Source organism: Camelus bactrianus, chromosome 18 (genome assembly GCF_048773025.1).
Source record: "Camelus bactrianus isolate YW-2024 breed Bactrian camel chromosome 18, ASM4877302v1, whole genome shotgun sequence".
Classification (NCBI taxonomy): Eukaryota; Metazoa; Chordata; class Mammalia; order Artiodactyla; family Camelidae; genus Camelus; species Camelus bactrianus.
The window spans coordinates 1,299,772-1,320,843 of record NC_133556.1 but is presented as its reverse complement, the minus strand read 5'-3'; the positions used below and the strand labels follow the sequence as shown (position 1 = coordinate 1,320,843).

At 60.4% G+C, this 21,072-nt stretch overlaps 1 protein-coding gene across 5 annotated transcripts in view; it reads left to right on the top strand.

Moving 5' to 3' along the window:
- Nucleotides 1–21,072, top strand: part of MAD1L1 (mitotic arrest deficient 1 like 1) — a 271,713-nt gene that overhangs the window by 132,366 nt on the left and 118,275 nt on the right. The window contains exon 1 of one of the 5 annotated variants that reach the window (XM_074345525.1): nucleotides 283–1,854. The exons of the other annotated variants lie outside the window; for them this stretch is intronic. The gene's annotated coding sequence lies outside the window, so the exon portion shown is untranslated. Of the gene's footprint in view, nucleotides 1–282; nucleotides 1,855–21,072 lie in introns of those variants that run through there. 5 annotated transcript variants of the gene reach the window in all.

Genomic DNA, 21,072 nt, shown 5'->3' with positions numbered 1-21,072 from the left:
ACTCATTCAAGGTGCAGAGCTGGCCCCCCACCACGAGGACCTCCCCGTCCTCTGACCTGTTCTCCGTCTCTCCGTCTCGGGAGTTTGGGGCGTCCCAAGAGTGTGCTGCAAGTAGAATCATATGTACGTGACATTTTTAAACGTTCATGTTATTAAAATTAGTAACTGTTTTTGGAGCAGATTAGATTTACATGAAGCAGCAAACACTTCCCGTGTGCGGCCCCCCCGCCCAGCTCCCCGGTGCTGATCTCCTGCAGCGTGTGACGCGGTGTCACAGCTGATGAACCTTGTTGCTGCAGTGACCCAAGTCCTCCGTTTACAGTCGGGCCACTCTGTGTTGCACCTTCTGTGGTTTTGACAGGAGTCATGTCACAGTGCCGCACGGGGCACTCTCACTGCCCTGGCCATCCTCTGGGCTCACCCTGCTCACGTCTCCCTCCTCCGTAAGCCCTGGCGACCCCTGGCCCCTTCACTGTTTGCACAGTCTTGTCTTTTCCAGAAGGCCCTGTAGTTGGAATCACATGGCCTTTTCAGACTGGCCTCGTCCACTTAGCCGTATGCACTTTGGGTGCTTCCATGAACTTTCTTGTCTTGACAGCGCGTTTCTTTTTACCACCAAACATCATCTGTCGTCTGGGTGCATCGCTGCTCATTTGTCCGTCGCCTACTGAATGTTGTGGGTGCACCTTTGAGTAAAGCTGCCGCAGGCGTCCGCGTGCGTGGTCTGTGTGGACACGGCTTTCAGGTGAAGCCCCGACTCACGCGGGAGAAGCGTGCTTAGCTCTGAGCGCCTGTAGCGCGGCAGGCCCTGCGGTGACCGCTTGGCCTCTACCTTGCGAAGCTCCTCACGCGCCGCATTTCCTCTCCTTGGGGAAAGCTCCGTGGGGCAGGGGTCATTTCTGTCTCAGCACTGAGGACACGGCGACACCAAGAGCAGGTGGGCAGAGGTGCTGAGCTGGGGGCCCAGGAGAGCGGGGCTCCTTCTCCCCCAGCCGCCCGCTGGTGTCGCCTCCACTCGCAGCCTCCTCGCGGCTGGGCCACCTGGAACGCCTTTGTTTCCTTCCACGTCCGAGTGTATCCGGGGCTCATGCGGCCTCTGGGGCCTGGATGTGGCATTCGGGGGCCCCTGTCTGCTTTCCCCGTGCCCGCTAGGAGAGGCGGTGGGGGGCGCTCTGTGGCATGGGCACACCTGGGCACGCATTGCCCAGCTCCTGCGTCCGCCCCATGGGAACATGCGTGCCGCACCCGGGCCTGAGTGCAGGCCTGTGGCTGACGCCCCCACATCCAGGCCCCTGCTGGGAGAAAAGCAGATTATGTTTGCTTCTCTTGCCAGAGGACATCGACGCCACCAGCTGCTTCTGATCAGCCGTCTTCATCCTCTTCCCACGTCCCTCCTTAGAGCCCCCGAGCGTCCTAATCTTATTAGAAGGATTTCTCTCACAGGCCTTCTTTTTTAAGGCTGAAAACTCTTGGTTTTGGGAGCACAGAGGACATCCTTAAGGAGCTCAGTACCTGCCCTGTCTTCTGAGAAATAGTCCTTTGTGAGGCTCCAGCCTGCTTCTTTGCCGCCCCCAAGGTGTGGAGCTTGGGTGCCGAGGCCCCACTTCCAGCTCAGCAAGTCCCAGCTTGAGAGGGCAGAGGTGGGGGAGGTGGCAGACAGAGGCTGGAATTCTCTCTCTCGTCTCTCTCGCCGCGCACCCCTCCCCGCCGAAGCAGCCCCACGCTGGCTCGCTCTGCGCGCTGACCTTCGCACCCGTGTGGACGGCAGCTGGCCCGCTGCTCTCTCTGCTGTGTCTGTAGGAAGCCTCCCTGCTGGGGGCCGTGCAGGGGGCGGCACACACCTGGCTTGTGCAGGTAATGGGTACCTTTGGGGCAGGTGCGTTTTCAGTCTTCCTGGGGCCCCCGCTGGCTGGGTTGGGTTCAGGCAGCTGTTGAAGACCCTGCACCACAGTGTCCGAAGAGGAAAATCCCGGGGCCTTGGCCACTGCGCCCCCTTCTCTGTCCTGACACCGAGCCAGCTGGGGAGGGGTCGCACAAGGCAATGCTTGGGACCCCCGCCGGGCCTCCCAGAGCTCTGGGCTTTGAAGTCACGCATTTCCTGCCTGGCTGTGGTGACCTCTCAGTCGAGCAGTCGGGGAGTGGTGATCAGGGAGTGGTGATCGGATGACACTGGGGACCACGGGGGCCGGGGTGGGGGCTGAGGGTACCTCACGGTCTCCCCACCTTCTCCCTAAGAAAGAGGTTGCATGGCCCGCGGGAGTGACCGACCCTGGGCTCGGGTCCTGATCTGACCCCACGCTGGCCCCACTGGCATCTCGGGAAAATGAGCCCCACCTGTCTGACCGGCTCCTGCGTGACGCTCTCGCTGCTGGTGTGTGGACGCCGTGGATCGCAGAGCCCAGTCCATTCCCGAGACGGGGTCACGGGACCCGGGGCGGACCAGTCCCAGCTGAGACGTCAGGGTGCTGTCTCGAAATGTGTTTTCACCATCAGGTGCCTAGAAGAGCTCTCTCTGGACGTCACAGGCCCGAGCCGCCTGCATGCCCACGTCTGGCCCCCGCCCTTGCTCGCACACCCCCTCCTCTGATGGCTGCGGCCCCATCCCCTGTTGTCCTCTTCGCCACCCAGAGAACTGGTGCTCTGGTGTGCTCACTGTCCTGTCCATTTACTGGCCTTCCGAGATACTCACCACGTGCCCTCCACCTGCAGGCCGGCCCGGGTGCTTGAAGGCCGGCGTGCCCCCGGCAGAGGCCTGTCCAGTGGGGCTGGCCTCTTCTGGGAGTTCCTCCTTGGAGTCCGGCCACCTGAGGGCGTCCCGAGGCACAGTCCCCCTCTGGTGGCCGTGGGGGATCATGCTCTCCGCCCGTGGAGGGGCAGGGTGTTTGCGTGAACTCAGGTTCAGACTCAGCCCCTGCTTTTTTCTCAGAGCGCCTCCCTCTCCTTTCCCTGCTCCTCGAGACGAGCCTGGAGGACTGGCCGTGCAGCTCCAGCCCGCCTGCTCGCCCGGCGCCCCGCCTCCCACGGCTGAGCCCGACCCTCTCGGTTCCAGAATTTAATTTCCCGTGTTAACACATTGTCCTTCCAGGTGGCCTGCCCAGGCCGCTGTTTCTACTACATCCATCTAAGTATGTGTTATGGGAGACGCCATTTGCAAAGTTACTAGAAAGCCAGTCTTGGTACGAGGGTCGCTGCATATCCCACCGATGGGGCGGCTGGAACTGGGTCACAGCGGAGACAAATTCGAGAGAAAAGCAATTTTAGGAAATAGAATGAAATGAAAACAAAATGCCTCCTCTCCCTCGCCAGTGGGAAGATGTTTATCAAGATAGGGTTTGTGGGAGCGCGGCGGGGAGGTGCTCGTGGGCCGCCTCTGCTGACGGGCAGGCCAGCCGACCTGACCTGGGCCCTCGCCCTCAGCCCGGCTCTGCGGGCTCCTCCCCCTGCCCGGGGCGTCCTCCCCACCGCTGGCTCCAGAGAAGCCATCCTCCCCCTCACTTTGACGCACTCCACTCACCTGCCGTCTTTGTCTGTCCCGTGATACAGGGACCGCCTCTGTTTGGTTCCCCAGCGGTTGGTGGGCGGTGGGGGGCTGTTCGTCCTTGAGCTCCCCCATGTGACCGTGGGGAGACCGAGGCCGGGAGGGGGCGACCTGCCTGGGGCCCCAGTCGGTAAGGAGCAGTGCCTGCGAGTCGGGGGCTGTCACTGCCCCCTGCTTCCGACCAGGCAGCCTGCCGCACCCCTCTGGCTGCCATGGGGTGGGTGGGTGGGAACATCGGACGTGCTTGCAGAGAGAGAAGGGACACAGATGTCTCTGTTCGATGCTGTGACTTAAAGTTAGCAGCTTGGGAAGTGGTGCTCATTCCTCCCCCAACAATGAAGGGCTGGAGGCAAGCGGTGGGGGTGCCCAGGGCGGGTAGGCGCTGCCCTGGCGGGGAGCGCCTCGGGCAGCAGGGCAGCAGCAGCGTGCTTCCTGCTCCCCACGGGCCCTGGGGCACAGACCCCGCCTTCCCGCCCCAGGGGCTCCTCCCCTCGACCCCCAGGCTTGCTGGGCCTTGCGGCCTTTGTGGAACAGCTGGAGTGTGCGCCAAGTCCATTTTGCAGGCATGCGTGTAACCGTGGTCAGTGATGAAATGCTAAATAATTAAACATAAGTACATTTATTTTTAAATTAAAAAATAGGATTAGTTATAAAAATTATTTTGGGGAGGATCTCCACTGCTTCCCGCCCCTGACTTGTACACACACCCCTGGGCTGCAGGCTCCCCGCGGTCGTGCCTGAGGGCCTCTCCCAGCCTTGAGGAGCGGGGCCTCGGCCCACGGCATCCTGCTTCTGCTGGGGCCGCTCGAGAGGTGGGGACACAGACGGAGCCCACAGCGTCACCCCCTGTCCCGCCCCTGCGCGGCGCCCTGGGCGCCTCCCTCCCGTGGAGAGTAGGGCGCAGCCTGCTGGGGGTTACACGTTCTCTGCCCTTGGCTTCATTTCCTGGAGGCCTCTGTGCGGCACGTAGAACCGCAGTTCCCCGGGACCCTGGTGAGTCCCCTAAAGGTGGAATTCGTCTGTGGAGCACTGCGCGCCAGCTTGCTGTGCCGGTCGGCTTGTGCGTGGCTCCCAGGGCCCCAGCAGCTCCCTGGGCAGGGACCGGGGCGGGCCTGATGAGAGGTGAGTTTGTGAGTGCTGGACGGGCCCTGTCATCATTTGCAATTTTGGTATCTGTTCACGGGGGTTTGCATGAATTTTGGGTTTCTAAAATACTGCATTAAAATATTCTGTCTCATTTGCTGAGATGTTTGGCCCTTCCTTAAATTTGACCTTGAGCCGGGTGCCTCCCTCTCCTCGCCAGCATCCTGGCCAGGGCTTACCCCCTGACGCCAGGGCTCCCGCAGCCGCGGCCTGGCAGCGGTGTGGTCTGTGGTGGAGAACCCGGGCGTTCCAGCCAGAGAAGAGGGGCGCTCTCCACGCGCAGGGCTCTGACGACGGGGAGCGAGGCCTGCCAGGCGTGGGGAGGGGCCTCCACCCCAGCACGGGCCTGGGCGCCCTCGGAGCCAGGAGGGTCCGGGAGCCCCGGGAGAACTAGGCCGCGCTGGCGGCGGCTGTCTGGGCACTGTAAATCCCCCTCATCCTGGAGACTTGTTCTCTTTTTAACTCAATTTCGAAGAAACCCAAATCTTTGAATAACCTTCATCCTGAAAGGAAAGGAAAGGAAAGTTGGCTGCAGGTGAAAACTGATGGTCACGCTGAAAGATGTGGATCCCGCCAGGCAGCCTCCTGAGCGTCGCTGCTAAAAATAGCCGTGGCGTCTTGCTGGTGGTGTTTGAATTGTGTCCAGGGCACCCCTGATGGCTGTTCCAGGCGTTGGAGGTGCCACCGGCCTCCCTGGGCCGTTCTGGCTCAGGCGTGCCTGCCCTTGGCCTGGGGAGGCCCGGCCCGGCGGGCGCCCGGGCCGCGTCAGCAGTTTTGGCGTGACTGCCCTCTGCCCCCGTTGACTTGTCCTTGGTTTTCTTGCCCAGAGAATGAGTCCTGGAGGGACATGTGCTCTCCGTCTGGGGAGGGGCGGCCCTCCTGCCTTCAGTCTGGAGGGGGTCCCCGTGTCCTAGGTCTGGGGGCGGGCGTCCCTGTGCCCTCAGCCTGGGCCACCCCCTCTTGGCTCCACACTTCCTCTCCCTCCAGGCTGCCTCTCCCGGGGCCGGGAAGCCGGGCCCCTCAGCACATTCCCCGAGACTCACTTCCACCACGGGGGTGGTTCCTGGGCACTCAGCTTGCCCGAGGGCCTTAGCAGAATCTGCGGGAGCACAGGGGTGGAGTGAGGGCATGAGTCGTCCTCCAGGGGACGGCGACCCCCATGTCCCCGGCTGCCCACGTTGGGAGGTGCCCGCTGCCTCAGCCTGGCCCGCCTTTCTGTGCCGAGGTCCTTCCGCAGGAGGGCCTTCGTCCCGCGGGCTGCTCCCCTCGCCCCTTCCTCTCTGCAGGCCTGTTCTCCTCCGCCTGTTCCTGTTGAGGGACTCGGAGGCCCTCTGGACCGGTGAGCCACGTGGGGCCTGTTGCTGCTCTGGGTGGGTCGTGGGCCTCCTGTGCCCCGGGGCTGGGAGGCGGCCCTCCTGGAGGAGCTCCGCACTAGCTTCTCTGTTCTCGGGAAAAAGAGCCTGGGGCTGAGACTCAGGAAAAGTTAGAACCTAAGCTCTGTCTCTGTACCCTCTGCCTCTCCCGGCAAGACTCCTGCCTCCCGCCTCCCTCTAACCTTCCCTTCCTCTCCTCCCACTTCTCCCCACATCTGCCAGGCGGGACCCACCCAGGAATTGATTGATTTATAGGAGCCAATACTCTAAAAGTTTGTAAACTAACAGTCATTAAAGTGTGGTAGTTCAGCAAACATTTACAGTCAGTTCTACTGTCACGTGACATGTATGTTCCTGAAAATTTCCTCTCTCTGCACATTCACTCACAGACTTCCTCAGTGACACATGCAGCTGATGAAGGTGGCAGCGCCGTTGTGCCCGCGCTGGTGCAGGAGCTGGGGTGGCACTCTGCCTGGCAAGACTGCACTCCCCGTGGATGGGGGTGGAGGGGACGTCGGAAAGGCTGCCCAGGAGGAGGGAGGGCTGCGGGGATGGAGGAGAGGGCGGCCGGCCGTGCCTGGGCACTCTGCCTGAGGAGCTGGCCCACGGGGGCACCGCACGCCCGTTCTGCCAGGTTCCTACCATCACTCCGCACCCTGCGGGCCACACTCACAGCTCATCCACGGTGTCAGTGTCGGCACCTTCTCCAGACACAGCGGAGCTGGCTGACCAGCGCCCCCGCCCACTCTGCCAGGCCTCACCCCCTGTGTGGTTGGCACCTGTTGTCGTTAATCACGTTTATTTTCTAGTAAATGTCTGTCCAGTACCTGGTGTGGTACCTGGAACATGCAGATCTCCGATAAATAGTGACTGCCAACGTTGATCAAATTACCTTTTTTCATTGGTATTTTTTAATAATCTCATTTCTAAAAGTCAGTTTCAAAATTCTTTGAGCTAAGACCTGCAAACTCCCTTTTTATGGAAGAGGGGTCTCAGCTGGACAGGGTGAGGAGTTTGCCCAGGAGAGTAGCTCGGGGCCGACTCTGCCAGCGTCCAGCGCAGGCGTATCCGAACCCGTCCCCCCGTGGGGCGGCAGCGGGTGTCCGGGAGTGCGTGTGTGCCTGCGTGTGGGTGCGCGTCTGTGCGAATGCACGTGTGAGGCGTGCACACTTGGGTGCGTGTGTGAGTGTGTGCGGCTTCATTCTGGAAAGCCCGTGTGAGGCGTGCACACTTGGGTGCGTGTGTGAGTGTGCGGCTTCATTCTGGAAAGCCCGTCGTTTTGTGCGCTTTCCCCACTCGGCCGGGAGACGAGGCCCAGCTGGCCGCTGTGACAGCTGCGGGACGACAGTGCAGCGGGACCTGTGTTTACAGAGCGGGGCTGCGCTAGGACTGGAGGGTATTAAACGCCATCTGTCATCCGGCGCAGACGGTCAAGTGCGGGGAGTGTGGTTTGGAGTCAGCGTTCTTTTGGTTACCTTTGCCCATAAAGATCCAAACTGCTCCCAGTAAAACGCCTGGAAGGAGGAAGGGAGGAAGTTCTTCCAGACCCAAGCCACCCCCAGCACAATTCCGAAACTAGGTGTGTGGTGTTCCTCTTGGCTGAGGGCTCGCAGCGGCGCTGGAGGGGGCTGGGTGTGCGCTGCACTCGGGGCTGTGGTGCTGGGCCTGGCGGGACACGCCTTCGGGTCCGTCTCCAGAGCTGCGGGGCTCACTCTTGCCGTAGGTCGTGTCCAGCTTTGTCTGGAGACGCTGGCCTGTCTGCTGGGGCTCTAGAAGCGGTTGGCAGAGGGCTGTCCGCCCAGGAGGGCGGTGCGTGGTAGGAGGAGCCCAGAGTGTTCCCTGGGGGTCTGCGGCCGACCGTGGACTCTCTCCTGATGGCCCACTCCTCTGCCGTCTGGCCACAGCTCACGTCTTCATCTGTAAAGTGGGCGTGTGTGAGGGTGGCGTCAGGCGGCACATGTGACCATCGTCTGCGTGGTCGATGCTTGGCTTCCCGGGTGGAACTGGGCCGGGACTGCCCTGTCTTCTCTGTGCTTATGGGATTTGGAGGGAGTGACCATGGGTGCCCAAGGGGTCCGGCCTGCCCTGGCCCAGGGCTGAATGTTGGCTCCTTGGTCACACGTGAGTGATGCCTGCTCCCCACCCCTGACCAAGACGGCCCAGCGTTTCTTTGTGAGGCCGGGGTGCAGCGGGAGGCAGACGTCACAGGCAGGGACTCGGTCGTCCTGCCATGCCAGTGGCCACCTGAGGGGCCGCTGGCTCTGGAAGGCTGCGCGAGTCACTTCCCGCGCGCAGGATCTGATTTCTGGAAAATGTGAGAGAGAGGGCGGTTCCTGTTCCCGCCCGTCTGAAGTTTGTTTCGTTCTAGACTGGAAGGTTCAAGTAAGCTTTCCCGCGTTGAAGGTTTCTCTCCTCAGTGCCCTCAGGCGTCCAGCGGCCTGGTGGGCGTGTCTGGCGTGGCGGGTGCCTCTGAGGAGCAGCAGGGTCCTGGCTGGGTGTCCGGCGCGCCTGCCGTGCAGAGGCCCCGCCGGGCTGGGAGAGCTGGTCCATGCTGTTGGGTGCAGCGGAGCCCGAGCGGCCTGGGGCGCCCAGGGACACCGGTGCCAGGCAGTGGGCCGGGGAGTTGGCGAGGCTCACGGCGGAGGGGCGGGGAGCGGCTTGCGGGAAGCGGGTCCAGCACTGAGCCCATCCAGTGCCCACAGCCCCTCCCTGTGATGCGGCTTGAGGGCTGCGGGGGGGGGGGGTGCTGCGCTGTCTCTTCCTGGGGGGTGGTTTGGCCCCTTTGGGCCCCCAGAGAGTAGCGCGCACTTACTGCCTTGTGTCCAGCGCACACTGCCCGAGCTGGGAGTGCGAGGCCCGGGGACAGGCCTTGGGACTGACGAGCTCCTGGACCTGTGTCCAGTGTCACCTTACCGTCTCTCAGCCTCTGGCTGAGGCTTGAGCCCCCTGGCACCCCCGGCCTCAGGGTCCTGCTGGACATCGCTTTGCCCTCTGGCCTGCAGGTCCCTAAGTGACCGTCTCCTTCCTGAGCCTTCCTCGGGGCTCTCTAATAAGCTTTTATGAGGGGCCTGTTTCACAGCTCTGCTGATGTCCCTAAATAAGTCAGAGCCGCTGGTTGGCCTTCGCTGGTGATTTTTACTAACCTCTGGTTAAGGAAATACTGCTAGTTACAGAAGCAGGATTCCTTCCCTTGTGAGTCGGCCCCCGGGAGCCCCCCCCCCCCGCGCCCCGAGAGGAGTGCCCTGGACTGGGGACGGGCTCGCGTGTCGGGAGAGTGCCCGGCGGAGCGGGGCTGGGGGTCTGTCCTCCGTGGGGCTTGCCTGGGGCCTGAGGTGACCGTGGGCTGCCTAGTGGCATCGCCCACCAGGACTTGGCCCTCTGCAGAGGCCGCCCGCAGCCTTGAGTCTTGGTCTGTGGATGGGCAGACAGGGCCTGTCCCTCACAGGTGCCAGGTCCAGGCGAGGGGACCAAGCTCCGTGCCTGGACAGCGGTGAAGAGGGTTTAGGTGGGGGTCGGCGACTTTCCCCGTGATCCCCGCTCCCGGCCGCTCTGCCCAGGAGACAGTGGTGTGTGTGGCGCCATCAGAGGCCTGGCTTCCAATTTTGACTTTCTGGCTCCCCTGATGAAGGGCGGCCCCGGCGAGGTGCCTGGGTTCACCCCCTCCCGTCCTCACTGTCCTAACCGGTGTCGTGGAAGTAACGTCCGTGCCCTTTACACGGGGAGGGGTGTTTGCAAGCCTCCTTGCTCCCCCCCCCCCCGCCCCGTGTCACTGGAGCAGGCAACTTCATCCCGTTGGCCTCTTTTCATCATGATGGAACCCGGTGAGGTTGAGCTGGAAGAGGAGGTGGCTTGGCTTGGGCCCCCCGCAAAGGAAGGACGGTTGCATCCTGGAACGGAGGGAGACCCTGGCCCAGGTCGCCTGGCGAGTTAGTGTCGTGCCTGGGCCCTGACCCCCAGGCCCCGCCCAGGCGGTCCTCACTGCCGAGCCGTCTTTGTGCGTCTTGTGACTAGTGTTCCAGTGTGTGCACCTGTCTCTTTTGGGATCTAGTGCTTGTGTCTTGAAAGTCCCATTTCCAGTGCCTGTGACATTTCCTCCTCCGTCCAGCATATGCCCAGGTGGCTTCTCTTGGGCATCTCAGTCCCCACGAGGTCAAACCCGAAATCCTGTGATGGTTGGAGCCAGGTGTGTGTGCAGATTCTGGGTCGGCCGGGTCCTGCCTCGTGCAACCGGCCACAGTCTTACCAGCCTCCTGCTCACTCATCATCGGAGGCGCAGATGGTAGCCCCTCTTAGAACAGCACCGGCAGTCACAGCCCCCGCTTTGTGAGCACTGCCCGGGCGCTGTGCTCTCCGCCTTGCAGGCCTGGCCCCACTGGCCCTCCCTGTTCGGCCCATCACGTCTGCCTGGCTGTGGACAGGCCCTCCTTCTGCCGCCACCAGAGGCCCGTGGGCCCGTGTGCTCCCAGAAGGTGTGCTGGGAGCCTGGCTGTGGCCAAGGCCCTGCTCATCCCTGCTGCAGAGTGCCATGCATGGCATCTTCCGGGGGCCAGCCCTCCTCGGCCTTTTCCTTTCTGGCTCTACTCTGTCTCTGTGTGGCCAGCGTGGGTGTCAGAGGTCCCGGAACGCCAGCTCCCTGGGACCTGGCAGGAGGCTGGGGTCAGTGCCGACCCCTTACCTTCAGGGAGAAGGCAGGAGCTGCTGTGGGGACCTGCAGGGACTGAGGGGCACTCTCCCCGGGGTGGGATCTCTGTGCAGCCGTCCAGGCTTAGCTCAGTTGAGCATCCCCAAATTCCCAGCGACAGCCATGGCATGGCCATTGTGGGCCAGCTACCCAGACGTCACTTTCCCAAGCTGGCCCTTTCCAGCCACCCTCTGGGTGGGGGCTGGGTGGGAGGGCCTGGCAGGCTCCCTTCTGAGGAGGACCTGAGAGCCCTGAGCAGGCTGCTGCCTGGGATTTCAGAGGATTAGAGTTAATTAAAGAGCTCTTCCCCGCTTTCCTTTCCTGGTATCTGCCAGCTATTTACATGCTAATGCAGGCCCTGCCGCTGAGGGCGAGCGGTGTCCGCTGCAGGAGAGCAGAGGGGAATGAGATGGGCCCCGTTTTACATATTGTGTCCCCGTGGACAGTGAGGGTGCAGATTCAAACACATCTGAAAGTCAGTGACATAGTCTTATTATTTTTTAAAAGTATTTCCTGAAGTGTCTCTGTGGCTGACTTGAGTTTCTCCATTAAGGCTGCATCTTACACTGCATAATTAAATACATTATACTTGGTAATATCTTTGCATAAACAATTTTATAAATAAAGAGAATGCAGAAAATAGGGGCCGAACTTTCTAAGTACAGGGCTGTCTTCCTTGGTGACGGGAGCTTCCAGCCCAGGGGTCAGCTGGAGGCATGTTCTCCAGAGGAGGAAAAGGCATAGGTGCACACGGGACAAGCGAAGGTGTGTGGGTGGTGTGTGCCTTTCTCTGTCTGTGATGGAGGCGGCCTCCTGGGTGTGGAGGCCTCGCTGGAACAGAGCTGCAGGCACGTGGGAGGCTTTGGTGGCAAGTTGGCCTGGGGAGGGTGGGCACCAGAATGACCTGCTTCAGCATCGCCGCTGCCCTCCGTGGGCCCCGTGGGTGATGGTCGGCATCTTTGTGACTTAGAAATGACACCCTTTCCTCTGCCCACCTTCTTGGGCCGAGAGAGTTAGTGACCCGAAGTTGATGCCTTCAAAGCCCTTCTGCCTCAGGTTTGATTCTGCGTATTCTGAGTGTCGCCCGTGAGTCGGGAGCAGTGCCCTTCCTAGGCTGGGTCTGCTCGGGTTCCATGTCTTGCTGAGCCAGCCCGGGCATTGTGGTCTCTCCAGGAGCGTGTCCCCTTCACGGAGGTTACTTGGCTTCTGGCTCACACTTGCTGAGAATGCTTCTTTAACCCCTCTCATCCCTGTGAGGCCTGGGATACCGTCTCACCTCCCATTCTTGGCCTCAGTATTCGGAATCTTCTTCTCCTCGCTCAGTCTAGCTAAGGCTTCATCGATTTTATTCATCTTTTCAAAGAACCAACATTGGCTCAGCTGATTTTCTCTCTCGTTTTCTACTTTCTGTTGAACTTACTTCTGCTCTAGACTTTATTATTTCCCTTTTCTGCTTGCTTTGGGTCAACTGATGTCTGAGAAGGATGCAAAAGCAATTCAGGGGAAGAAAGATAGCCTTTCAGTAAATCGTGGTGGAGCAGTTGGACGTTTATAAAACACAAAAGGGGACCTTTTATACAAAAATTGGCTCAAAATGAATCACAAACTTAAATGTAGAAATAAAAGTATAAAACTTTTATTCAAAAAGAAGATAAAATCTTCAGGATTTAGGCAAAGAGTTCTTCGACTTGACACCAAAAGTATGATCTGTGAAAGGAAAGATTAGTAAGTCAGACTTTGTGAAAACGAGAAACTTCTGCTCTGTGCAACATCCTGTTAAGAGATGAAAAGACGAGGAGCAGACTGAGAGGACACTTGCCAACCATGCCTCTGACAGGCCATCACCTGGGCTGTGAGAGCCGCCAGCGCTCGAGAGGACACAGAGCACGGGTCAGAACGCGGGCAGGAGCCGCGTCTGGAGAGCGAGCGCAGATGCCACGGGCACGTGGGAAGGCGCTCAGCGTCACTGGCCAGTAGGAAATGCAAATTAAAAACACACTGCTGTCAGAACGGCCAAAACTGAACATGGGGGCCACCCCCGTGCCGTTGAGGTTGCAGAGAGAGGGGTCCCCTGTCGGTCGCCCTGGACAGTGACTGACGGTCTCTCACAAACTAAGCTGCAAGGACCACGAGATCGAGCAGTCGCACGTTGTTCACACAGAAACCTGTGCAGGAGTGTCCCTGGCAGCTCCGTGTGTCCCAGCGTGTCGCTGGAGAGAGCGCTGGGTGCTCCGGCGGGGAGTGCGGGGCACGCGGTACAGCCTCCGAGTGGAATCGGCTGGGCTCCCCCGCGGCTGCCTCCCCCAGCTCCTCCTCTCCGCAGGAGTCTGCGCTCTGCCCTCGGGATGCTGCCGGCCCGCGCTGTCGGCTGCCCTGGGGACTCTCCCTCCGCCAGCTCTGTGCCCATGTGGAGCGGCCGCGGTGTTGGCCATGAATCGGAGACATCCTTAACCTTGCAGGGCCTCAGGTTTGGCGTCTGTGGAGTGACGGGCAAGGTTGGCTGGTGTGTCCTGAGGTGCCTCGTAACTCCTGGCTCCTTTAAAACTGTCAACACCTGTTTCTTTCCTTGATTGAAGAACTGTACGTTGTGGGGAGCTTGGAAACCGCTGAGGAGGGTAACAGACATTTCTAAAGACCTTGATCCTCCCACCCAGAGACACTAAAACCACGTTTGTCTGTTTCCTTCTAATCTCCCCCTTCCTCCTTTCCTCCTCATCCACCCACCCACTCCTCCGTCCACTCATCCACCCACCCACCCACTTGCTCATCCACCCACCTGCTCATCCACCCACCCACACACCCCTCCATCCACCCTCTTACACACCCCTCCATCCACCCACCCACACACCCCTCCATCCACCCACCTACACACCCCTCCACCCACCCACTTACACACCCCTCCACCCACCCACCCACGCCTCCACCCACCCACCCATGCCTCCATCCACTCACCTACCCACCCACCCACCTGCTCATCCATCCACCCACCTACCTCTCCATCCACCCACCCACACACCCCTCCACCCACCCACCCACCTGCTCATCCATCCACCCACCTACCTCTCCATCCACCCACCCACACACCCCTCCACCCACCCACCCACCCATCCATCCGTTATTGGCTGACAGCGGTGTGTGCCAGGTGCTGTGGGATCAGCCATGTTCCCCAGCTGTCCCACATACTGGGAGCAGCTGTGACAGGATGGACAGACCTGTTTGTGTCCTGTATGTCCATCACTTAACATTTATTACACACTCTTTGAAAATAAAGCCCTCAGGGGTTGTATGCTGTTTCTTTGTACAGATGTACCAAAACCAAACCCTTCCCTTCACTGGAACTTTACATTGTCTCCGCTTTTCGTTATTTTTCCCACGTGACCAGCATCCTTGGACTCAGCCCTTTCTCCTACTGTGTGCTCGCAGAGCCTTTGCAGAGACCCCTTGGCTTCGTCAAGGCTCAGTCGAGTGGGCGCTAGAGCAGCTCTTCCCCCGGGTCCTCTGTTCCTGCTGCCCATTCAGTGTAAGGCGGGGCTGGAGCGTGAGAGATGACTCCTGGCCCCCTCCCCCAAGGTGCCCCCTTCCCCCATGGAGTCCCCTCCCCCGAAGTGTTCCCCCATCCGAGTGTGCCCCCCATCCCCAAGTTGTCCTCCATCCCCCTGGGCTCGTGGGAGCCTCAGCATCCTTGGCACCTGCCATCACCTCGGAGATGAGAGCTGCCATGGGCCGGCCTTGCCTGGGAGGGAACGCTCTGTGGCCGGTGAGGCTGGCACTGACTGTCACATCTCGGCTCCAGGACAGGCCAGCAGCTGGGAGTGGCTGTCAGATCCTGAGCTGCGTTTCCTCATGGCGGCACCGGCTCCTCTTCCTGCTCTGGCCTGAGGACACTTGCAGTTGTCGAGTGTGACCTGGGGCCAGTGACGAGGGGACACTGAATGTGGGCCTGGCAGCTCGAGTTCAGTTCTGCACGAGGCTGGCGTCACAGAGGCCATCAGCTCCAGAGGTTGGAGCGCCTGGGCTGGGGCCCCTGTGGGGTCTCACCCCCAACCCCAATCCCGAGTGTAGCAGCGCAGCGTTGGCGGGGTTGCAGCTGCACTTGGCTCCAGACGAGTGAGGGCGGGGCCGGGAGGGGCGAGGGCAGCAGGCACAGCTGACCCCCGCCAAGGCAGGCGGCCCAGCAGAGGAGCCGCCCCGGTCTCTGGTCCCCGAGGGCACCTGCTGTGGGTAGAGCCGTCTACTGAGTGTGGAGATCTGCTCAGCGAACGCGTTCTTCTCGCCCAGTGCTGTCGTGGGGGTTGAGAACACAGAGAGGAGGAGGAAGTGTCCCACCCGTGACCGGGCTTTCCTGTGCCTGGGGGGGCGGGTGCAGCATCGTGGAGCTGGGCCCCGGGTGGGCCCCCACCCGGGCGGCAGCCCGCGACGGGCGTCCCGAGCCAGCTGCTCTTTCCGAGGTGCCGTTTCCGTTGGAATCACCGGATACTTGTTTTGTTTTTTAATGCAGGGTGGGATTCTGACTAGGTGGGTCTAATAGTAATAATCCTCAGTAGCTAAAATTAAAAAAAGATATTGTGGGTTTTACCTAAACGATCTTATTTGGCCTGAAAAATAACCCTGTGATACGAAATTTCTTCCCTTTATGGTTCAGATAATGAGACTCAGGCTTGGTCACTCACGTCCCACACAGGTGCCCGAGCTGGGGGCCGGGATCTGGGCAGTCTGATGTCGAGGGAAGGCTCCCATCTGATGACAGGGTGGGTGTGGAGGGCAGAATTGTGCCCGGATGCTGCCGTGGGGTCAGTCCCTGTGCTGAGTCCTCGCCTGGAGCCCAGGGCCTGTCAGCAGGGCTGCATGCTGAGGACGATCTGGCAGAGGGGGCTGGTCCCTGAGTCTGCGGGCAGCTCCCGTGGGGGTGGGGCGGCCAAACCCGGCCTGGTACCTGACCTCCACAGGGAGAGGACCTTGCAAATTAGTGAGCCCAGTCTGCGTCCTGCACGTGCTCTGAGACGCGGAGCTTGGAGCATGGTGGAGACTCCGGGTCCCTGCCCCACGAGCTCCGTGCAGCCCCGCGAGCTCCGTGCAGCCCACGAGCAGTGGGCGCTCCAGTGCAAGGGCTTCGGTCCACGGAATGAGGCGTTCCAGTCTAATTAGTGCAGTGAGTCAGAGCCCAAGCTCCAGCTTCCTGCAGACCTGGGTTGGGGTCTTAGCTGTCACTAGGATCTGCTGACCTGGGGCAGGTGACGTAGCCCAGGAAGCCAGTGTCCTCATCTGAAGGCTGACTGAACACGTCCCCAGTCAGTTTTCGGTTGGACAGGCATTTGCTGAGTGCTGTTGCTCTTAGGCCGTGCTGGGGCTGGGCGTCCGGGTTGTGGAGAACACTGGGGGAGCCGCCTAGTGGAATCTGTGCCTCACACGCGGGATCTCTGGCCGCTGGTGCCCACCCTGGGGCAGAGAGCTGCTCAGACTTGAAAACGTGTGGGTTTCAACAGCGGTGCAGCAGTCCATCTCCTTCAGCCCACAGGGAGACGGAGGCATGGAGAGGGAAGGGGTGCGGGCCGCGCCCCGGTCTGCTCCTGTGTCGCGAGCTCTTTCCCCACTGTCCTGCCTGATGCCTTGTGCCTCACGCAGAGCCAGGCCGCACCCACGGTCATGCCCTCAGCCTGTTGTCCCCATGATGGTGTGGTCTGATGCCACATGGACGTGGGTGGACACTGAGGGGGGACAGTGCCGGCAGCCCTGGCCCCCCCTTGCTCGAGTGTCACCCTGGAACGCCAGCTCCCTAAGGCGGCACCCACGCCGTCAGCGCGCGAGGGTGAGGACCTGCCGTTGGGAAGCTCAGTGCCGGTTCCGGGTGGATGCCACGGACCGCGTTATGCAGCGAACATAAATGAAATGGAGTTTGTAATAGAGCAGTGTGAAATCTAAGTACAATTGCTCTGGGAAAGCTTGCTTGATCCCCACTCCTGCCTACAATAGGTGTTGCAGAGCTTTCATCAGGAGGCGGAGACCGCAGGAGCATGGCTGCTGGTGAGAAACACAGAGACGTGCCGCTGAGCCAGCTCAGCCCCGCCAGCCCGCTGGCGACTGTGGGCAGTGGGGGCGGCTGCGAGCGGGACCCTCCCCGGAGAGGCCTGTGGGGGGATGCTCGGGTCCTGGACAGGACAGGAGGTGCCTTTCGGGCCTGCCAGCTGTCTCTTACAGGCCTGCTCTGGCTCTGCCCAGAAGCAGAGCCCAGTGAACGACAGACTGGCTTTATGGGTCAGATAAGACTCTGCTAGACGAAGAGGGTGAAGAGCGAGGAGCTGCCGAGGACGCAGTGTTAGAAAGCCGGGGGGCGCGCGGTGCTACCCAGTGCTCGGCAGGCACGCTCAGCGAGCGGACAGCGTGGGCAGCAGGGGACCCGGAGCCCGGGGACGTGCAGGGAGCAGAGGTCGTGGGCACCGACACGGCCCGGTGCTGCTTACCCCTGCCGACCTGCGAGCAGAGCTAGTGGGATGGGAAAACCAGCACTTATCCCGGCGAACCAGCCGTTGGGAAAGGCTGACAGCTTCTCGGTGTCCTCAGCCGGCCGTGGCCAGGGTGACGCCTGGTTTGTTTTGGAAGCATTTTCATCACACACAGATGAACGGTTTCCGCCGCTTGTGAAGGGGCTATGCTGCCTTTTGTTGGAGGTCCGGCAGGACCCGTCAGGGGGGTCTCAGTGGTGTGAGCAGGGGTCCATGTGCCCCGGGTGAGCCTTACCTCCTTAGGGAGGAAGCCACGCGAGGAATGCATTCGGGAGCACTGCTCACACTCCACTCAGGGCACCCTGGGGAGTTAGTTAGCAGCCCGGCAGCCCGTTAAGATGACCCTCGGGTCCGCTCACCGCCCCCTGAACCCGCCTCTTCCCCGTTAACTGGGGTTGCTGAGTTTGGGCTCTGCAGACTTCGGTCGCAAGAGCCGTCTTCCCTCAGACCTGGGGTTGCGCTGCGTTGGCTGGGGGCCTCTCCTGCTGCGGTTGTGACATGTGAGCTCTGTGCGGGCGGAGGGTGGGGTGGGGACCTGCCGAGGGGCCGCCTTCTCCCTGCCCTGCTGTTCCTGGACCTACCCCCCCCCCACCGCGGTGGCCTGGAGGGTCAGGATCGGGACAGCTGGCCCTGGTGTGTCCCTAGGAGAATTCCAGAGCAAACGCCGTCGGAGGCCTCAGGCCCAAGGAGCTGAATTTCCTCGGAGGCAGAACAGGGGACTCGGCGGGAAATGGCAGCCTTTCCCCAGCGCTCACGTCCGGCTCTGGGCCGTGGACGTTCTTGTCTTCTGCTCCTCCTTCCTCTGCCCGCTGTGTCTGCATGATAATCCCAGCTCCCCAGTAACCTTCCATCGTCTCCAAGCCTGTCACTCCTGCTCCGACCACGCAGTGCCACACCCAGGACTCCCCGGCACCGGGCCCCACTCCGTCCTCCCCTAAATGCCGTGGCTCCGTGGAATCTGTGCAGCGCCAGGGTCTCGTGCAGCCCCGGCCGCCCCCGATGCCGCCCTGCCCGGCCGCCGACACCCTTGGCCTGCTGCGTGAGCCCTCGCTGCTCTCGGGCGGAGGGTAGGAAGCTGGTCTCAGGTCTGACGTGCTTTCTGGGAAGCTGTCTGCAGGTGAGACTCTGCCCCGCGTTGCCGTGCTGCTGAGACTGCAGAATGTCTGCTCTCTAATATTTCCTTTTCTCAGCTTCTCATCGGGGTGACCTGTGTGGGTGAAGTGCTCTGACCCAGGGTGCAGCTTGGTGAGTCATCATCACGTCAGTAAACCCACCAGGTTGAGAGCGGGGCCGTGGCTCCCACCCCGAAAGCCCCGGCGCCCCTCCCCCTGACCGCCCCCTGGTCCTGACACCACGCGGCAGTCTCACCAGGCTTTGGACTGTGTGAGTGCCGTCGCGCAGTGTGACCTCTCGTGTTTGGATTCTGCTGCGCACAGCTGTGTTGGGGGTGCGGGCCTGTCATTTTTGTGTCACGAGTGCACCATTGTGCGTTCTTGCGTCCATCAGTGGGCTTCTCCATCTCTCAGCGGTTGTGAGTAATGCTGCCATGAGGGTTCTTTTTTTTTTTTTTTTTAAACTGAAGTACTATCAGTTACAATGTGTCAGTCTCTGGGGCACAGCACAATGTCCCAGTCATGCATATACATACGTGCATTCGTTTTCATATTCTTTTTCATTATAGGTTATTACAAGATATTGAACATACAGTGAAAACTTTTAAAAAATCTGTTTTTGTATATAGTGGCTAACATTTGTAAATCTCAAACTCCCAAATTTATCCTGTCCCAGCCCCTTTCCCTGGTAACCATGAGATTGTTTACTCTGTCTGCGAGTCTTTTTCTGTTTTGTAGATGAATTCGTTAGTGTTCTTTTTCTTTTTCTTTTTTTAGATTCCACATATGAGTGATATCATATGGTATTTTTCTTTCTCTTTCTGGCTTACTTCACTTAGAATGACAACCTCTAGGTCCATCCATGCTGCTGCAAATGGCATTATATTATTCTTTTTTATGGCTGAGTAGTATTCCATTGTATAAATATACCACAGCTTCTTTATCAGTCGTCTGTCGATGGACATTTGGGTTGTTTCCGTATCTTGACTACTATAAATAGTGCTGCTATGAACACTGGGGAGCGTTTATCTTTTTGAATTAGAGTTCCCTCTGGATATATGCCCAGGAGTGGAACTGCTGGGTCATAGGTTAAGTCTATTTTTAGTTTTTTGAGGACTCCACACACTGTTTTCCACAAGGCACCAAACTGCATTCCCCCCAGCAGTGTGGGAGGCTCCCTTCTCTCCACGCCCTGCGGGAACGTTCTTGAGCACGCCTTCTGGACACGTGCACACACGTGAGTCCTGTCTGCGCGTCCCTGGGAGGCTCCTGCGCCACCGCACTTCACTCACCTGCATAGCTGGTGGCAGTTTGCCAGGGTGGCCGTGGCCGTTGACACACCTGCTGGGGGGGCATGGGCCATGCCTCCTGTGTTTGTGGTGCCCAGGGCACTGATGAGGTCACACACCTCTCCGCGTGTTTGGCGGCCTTTTGGAGGTCCACTCTGCTGGAGCCCCTTTCAAGCCCACTGCCCGTTTCTCTTCCTCCTGTCCTTTTTCTTCCTGACTTGCAGAAATTCTTCATATATTGTGGATCCTAGCTTTTTGTCAAGTGTTTGTCTTACAAATATCTTCTCTCTGCTTTTCACTCTCTTCAATGCAACAGAGTTTTTGATCTTACTGGGCTCTGATCTACCCGCGTGAAAGTTCCTTTAGGGTTGCTATTTCCTGTGTCCTGTTTAGGAGACCTCTGCTTGCCCCGGGGCGCGGGTGCGTCTGGCCAGCCTGGGGCTGCAGGGTTTGGCCGCTGCCTGGCTATTGGGCAGCTGTGCCCGGTCTCCCTGGGGGGCGCGCGAGGAGTGACTTTGTACCTCTGTGCCCGGAAAACTGTGGCCTGGACTTGACCTGGGTTCTTCCCAGGCTCTGTGACTGCCTCTCTCTCCACCACTTGGCAGCCACCTAGGCACTCCACGGCCGTACCGTACAGAGAAGAAAGCACGGCTTTTTCATCTCTGCCGTCCTCAGAAGACCCCATCCCCCGGGTACTGACCTGGGCCCCACTTAGAAGCCTGCAGAGTTCTGAGCCGGTCAGGGAGTTGGGGCAGTAAGACTGGCGGTAGAGGGGGTCTTGATCTGTCTGTCCTGGCTCCTCCTGGGCCGACCCGGAGGTGCTGCAGGGCTGCACTCTGATCTGCCCACTCCGGGGAGTGGCCCCACCCTTGTCCTCCAGGTGGGCACGAGGGCAAACCCTGGCTGGACTCCAGGTGCCCGCTGCAGAGTGAGGGGCGCCCCGGTTGCTGGTCCACCCTTCCAGGCCTGCTCCTCCCCTGGGCGGGGCCTCTGTCTTCAGGATAGAGCTGTACTTTCTTCACCTGGTCCTGGAGGCCTGGGTGCACGTAGGCCAGTAAAATTACCCCAAGCACTTCGTCTTTCGGTCAGTTTGGGGCTGTCAGGGCCAGCCTGTCAGTCTCAGCCTGGAGCTGAGGCCGGGGCTGGTGGGAGTGGAGCGGGTCACGGCCCTGAGCGGCCAGCCGGGGGTTGGGGCAGCCTCCATCCCTGCATCCCGCCACGTCCTCAGCTCACTTCTGCCCGCGGGACGCTGCTGCCATGCTCTTTGGTTGCTGTTCATCACGCGATTGGCGGCAGACAGGACTGCTCTGTACCCGGCAAGCAGCACCCAGTGGAAAATGCCGCCTTGCTTGTTTCTGGAGCAGGTCAGCCGGGCGCCTCTGCTCAGGGACTCACCAGCACTTGTCCACGTGGGGATGAGGAGACGGTCACCACAC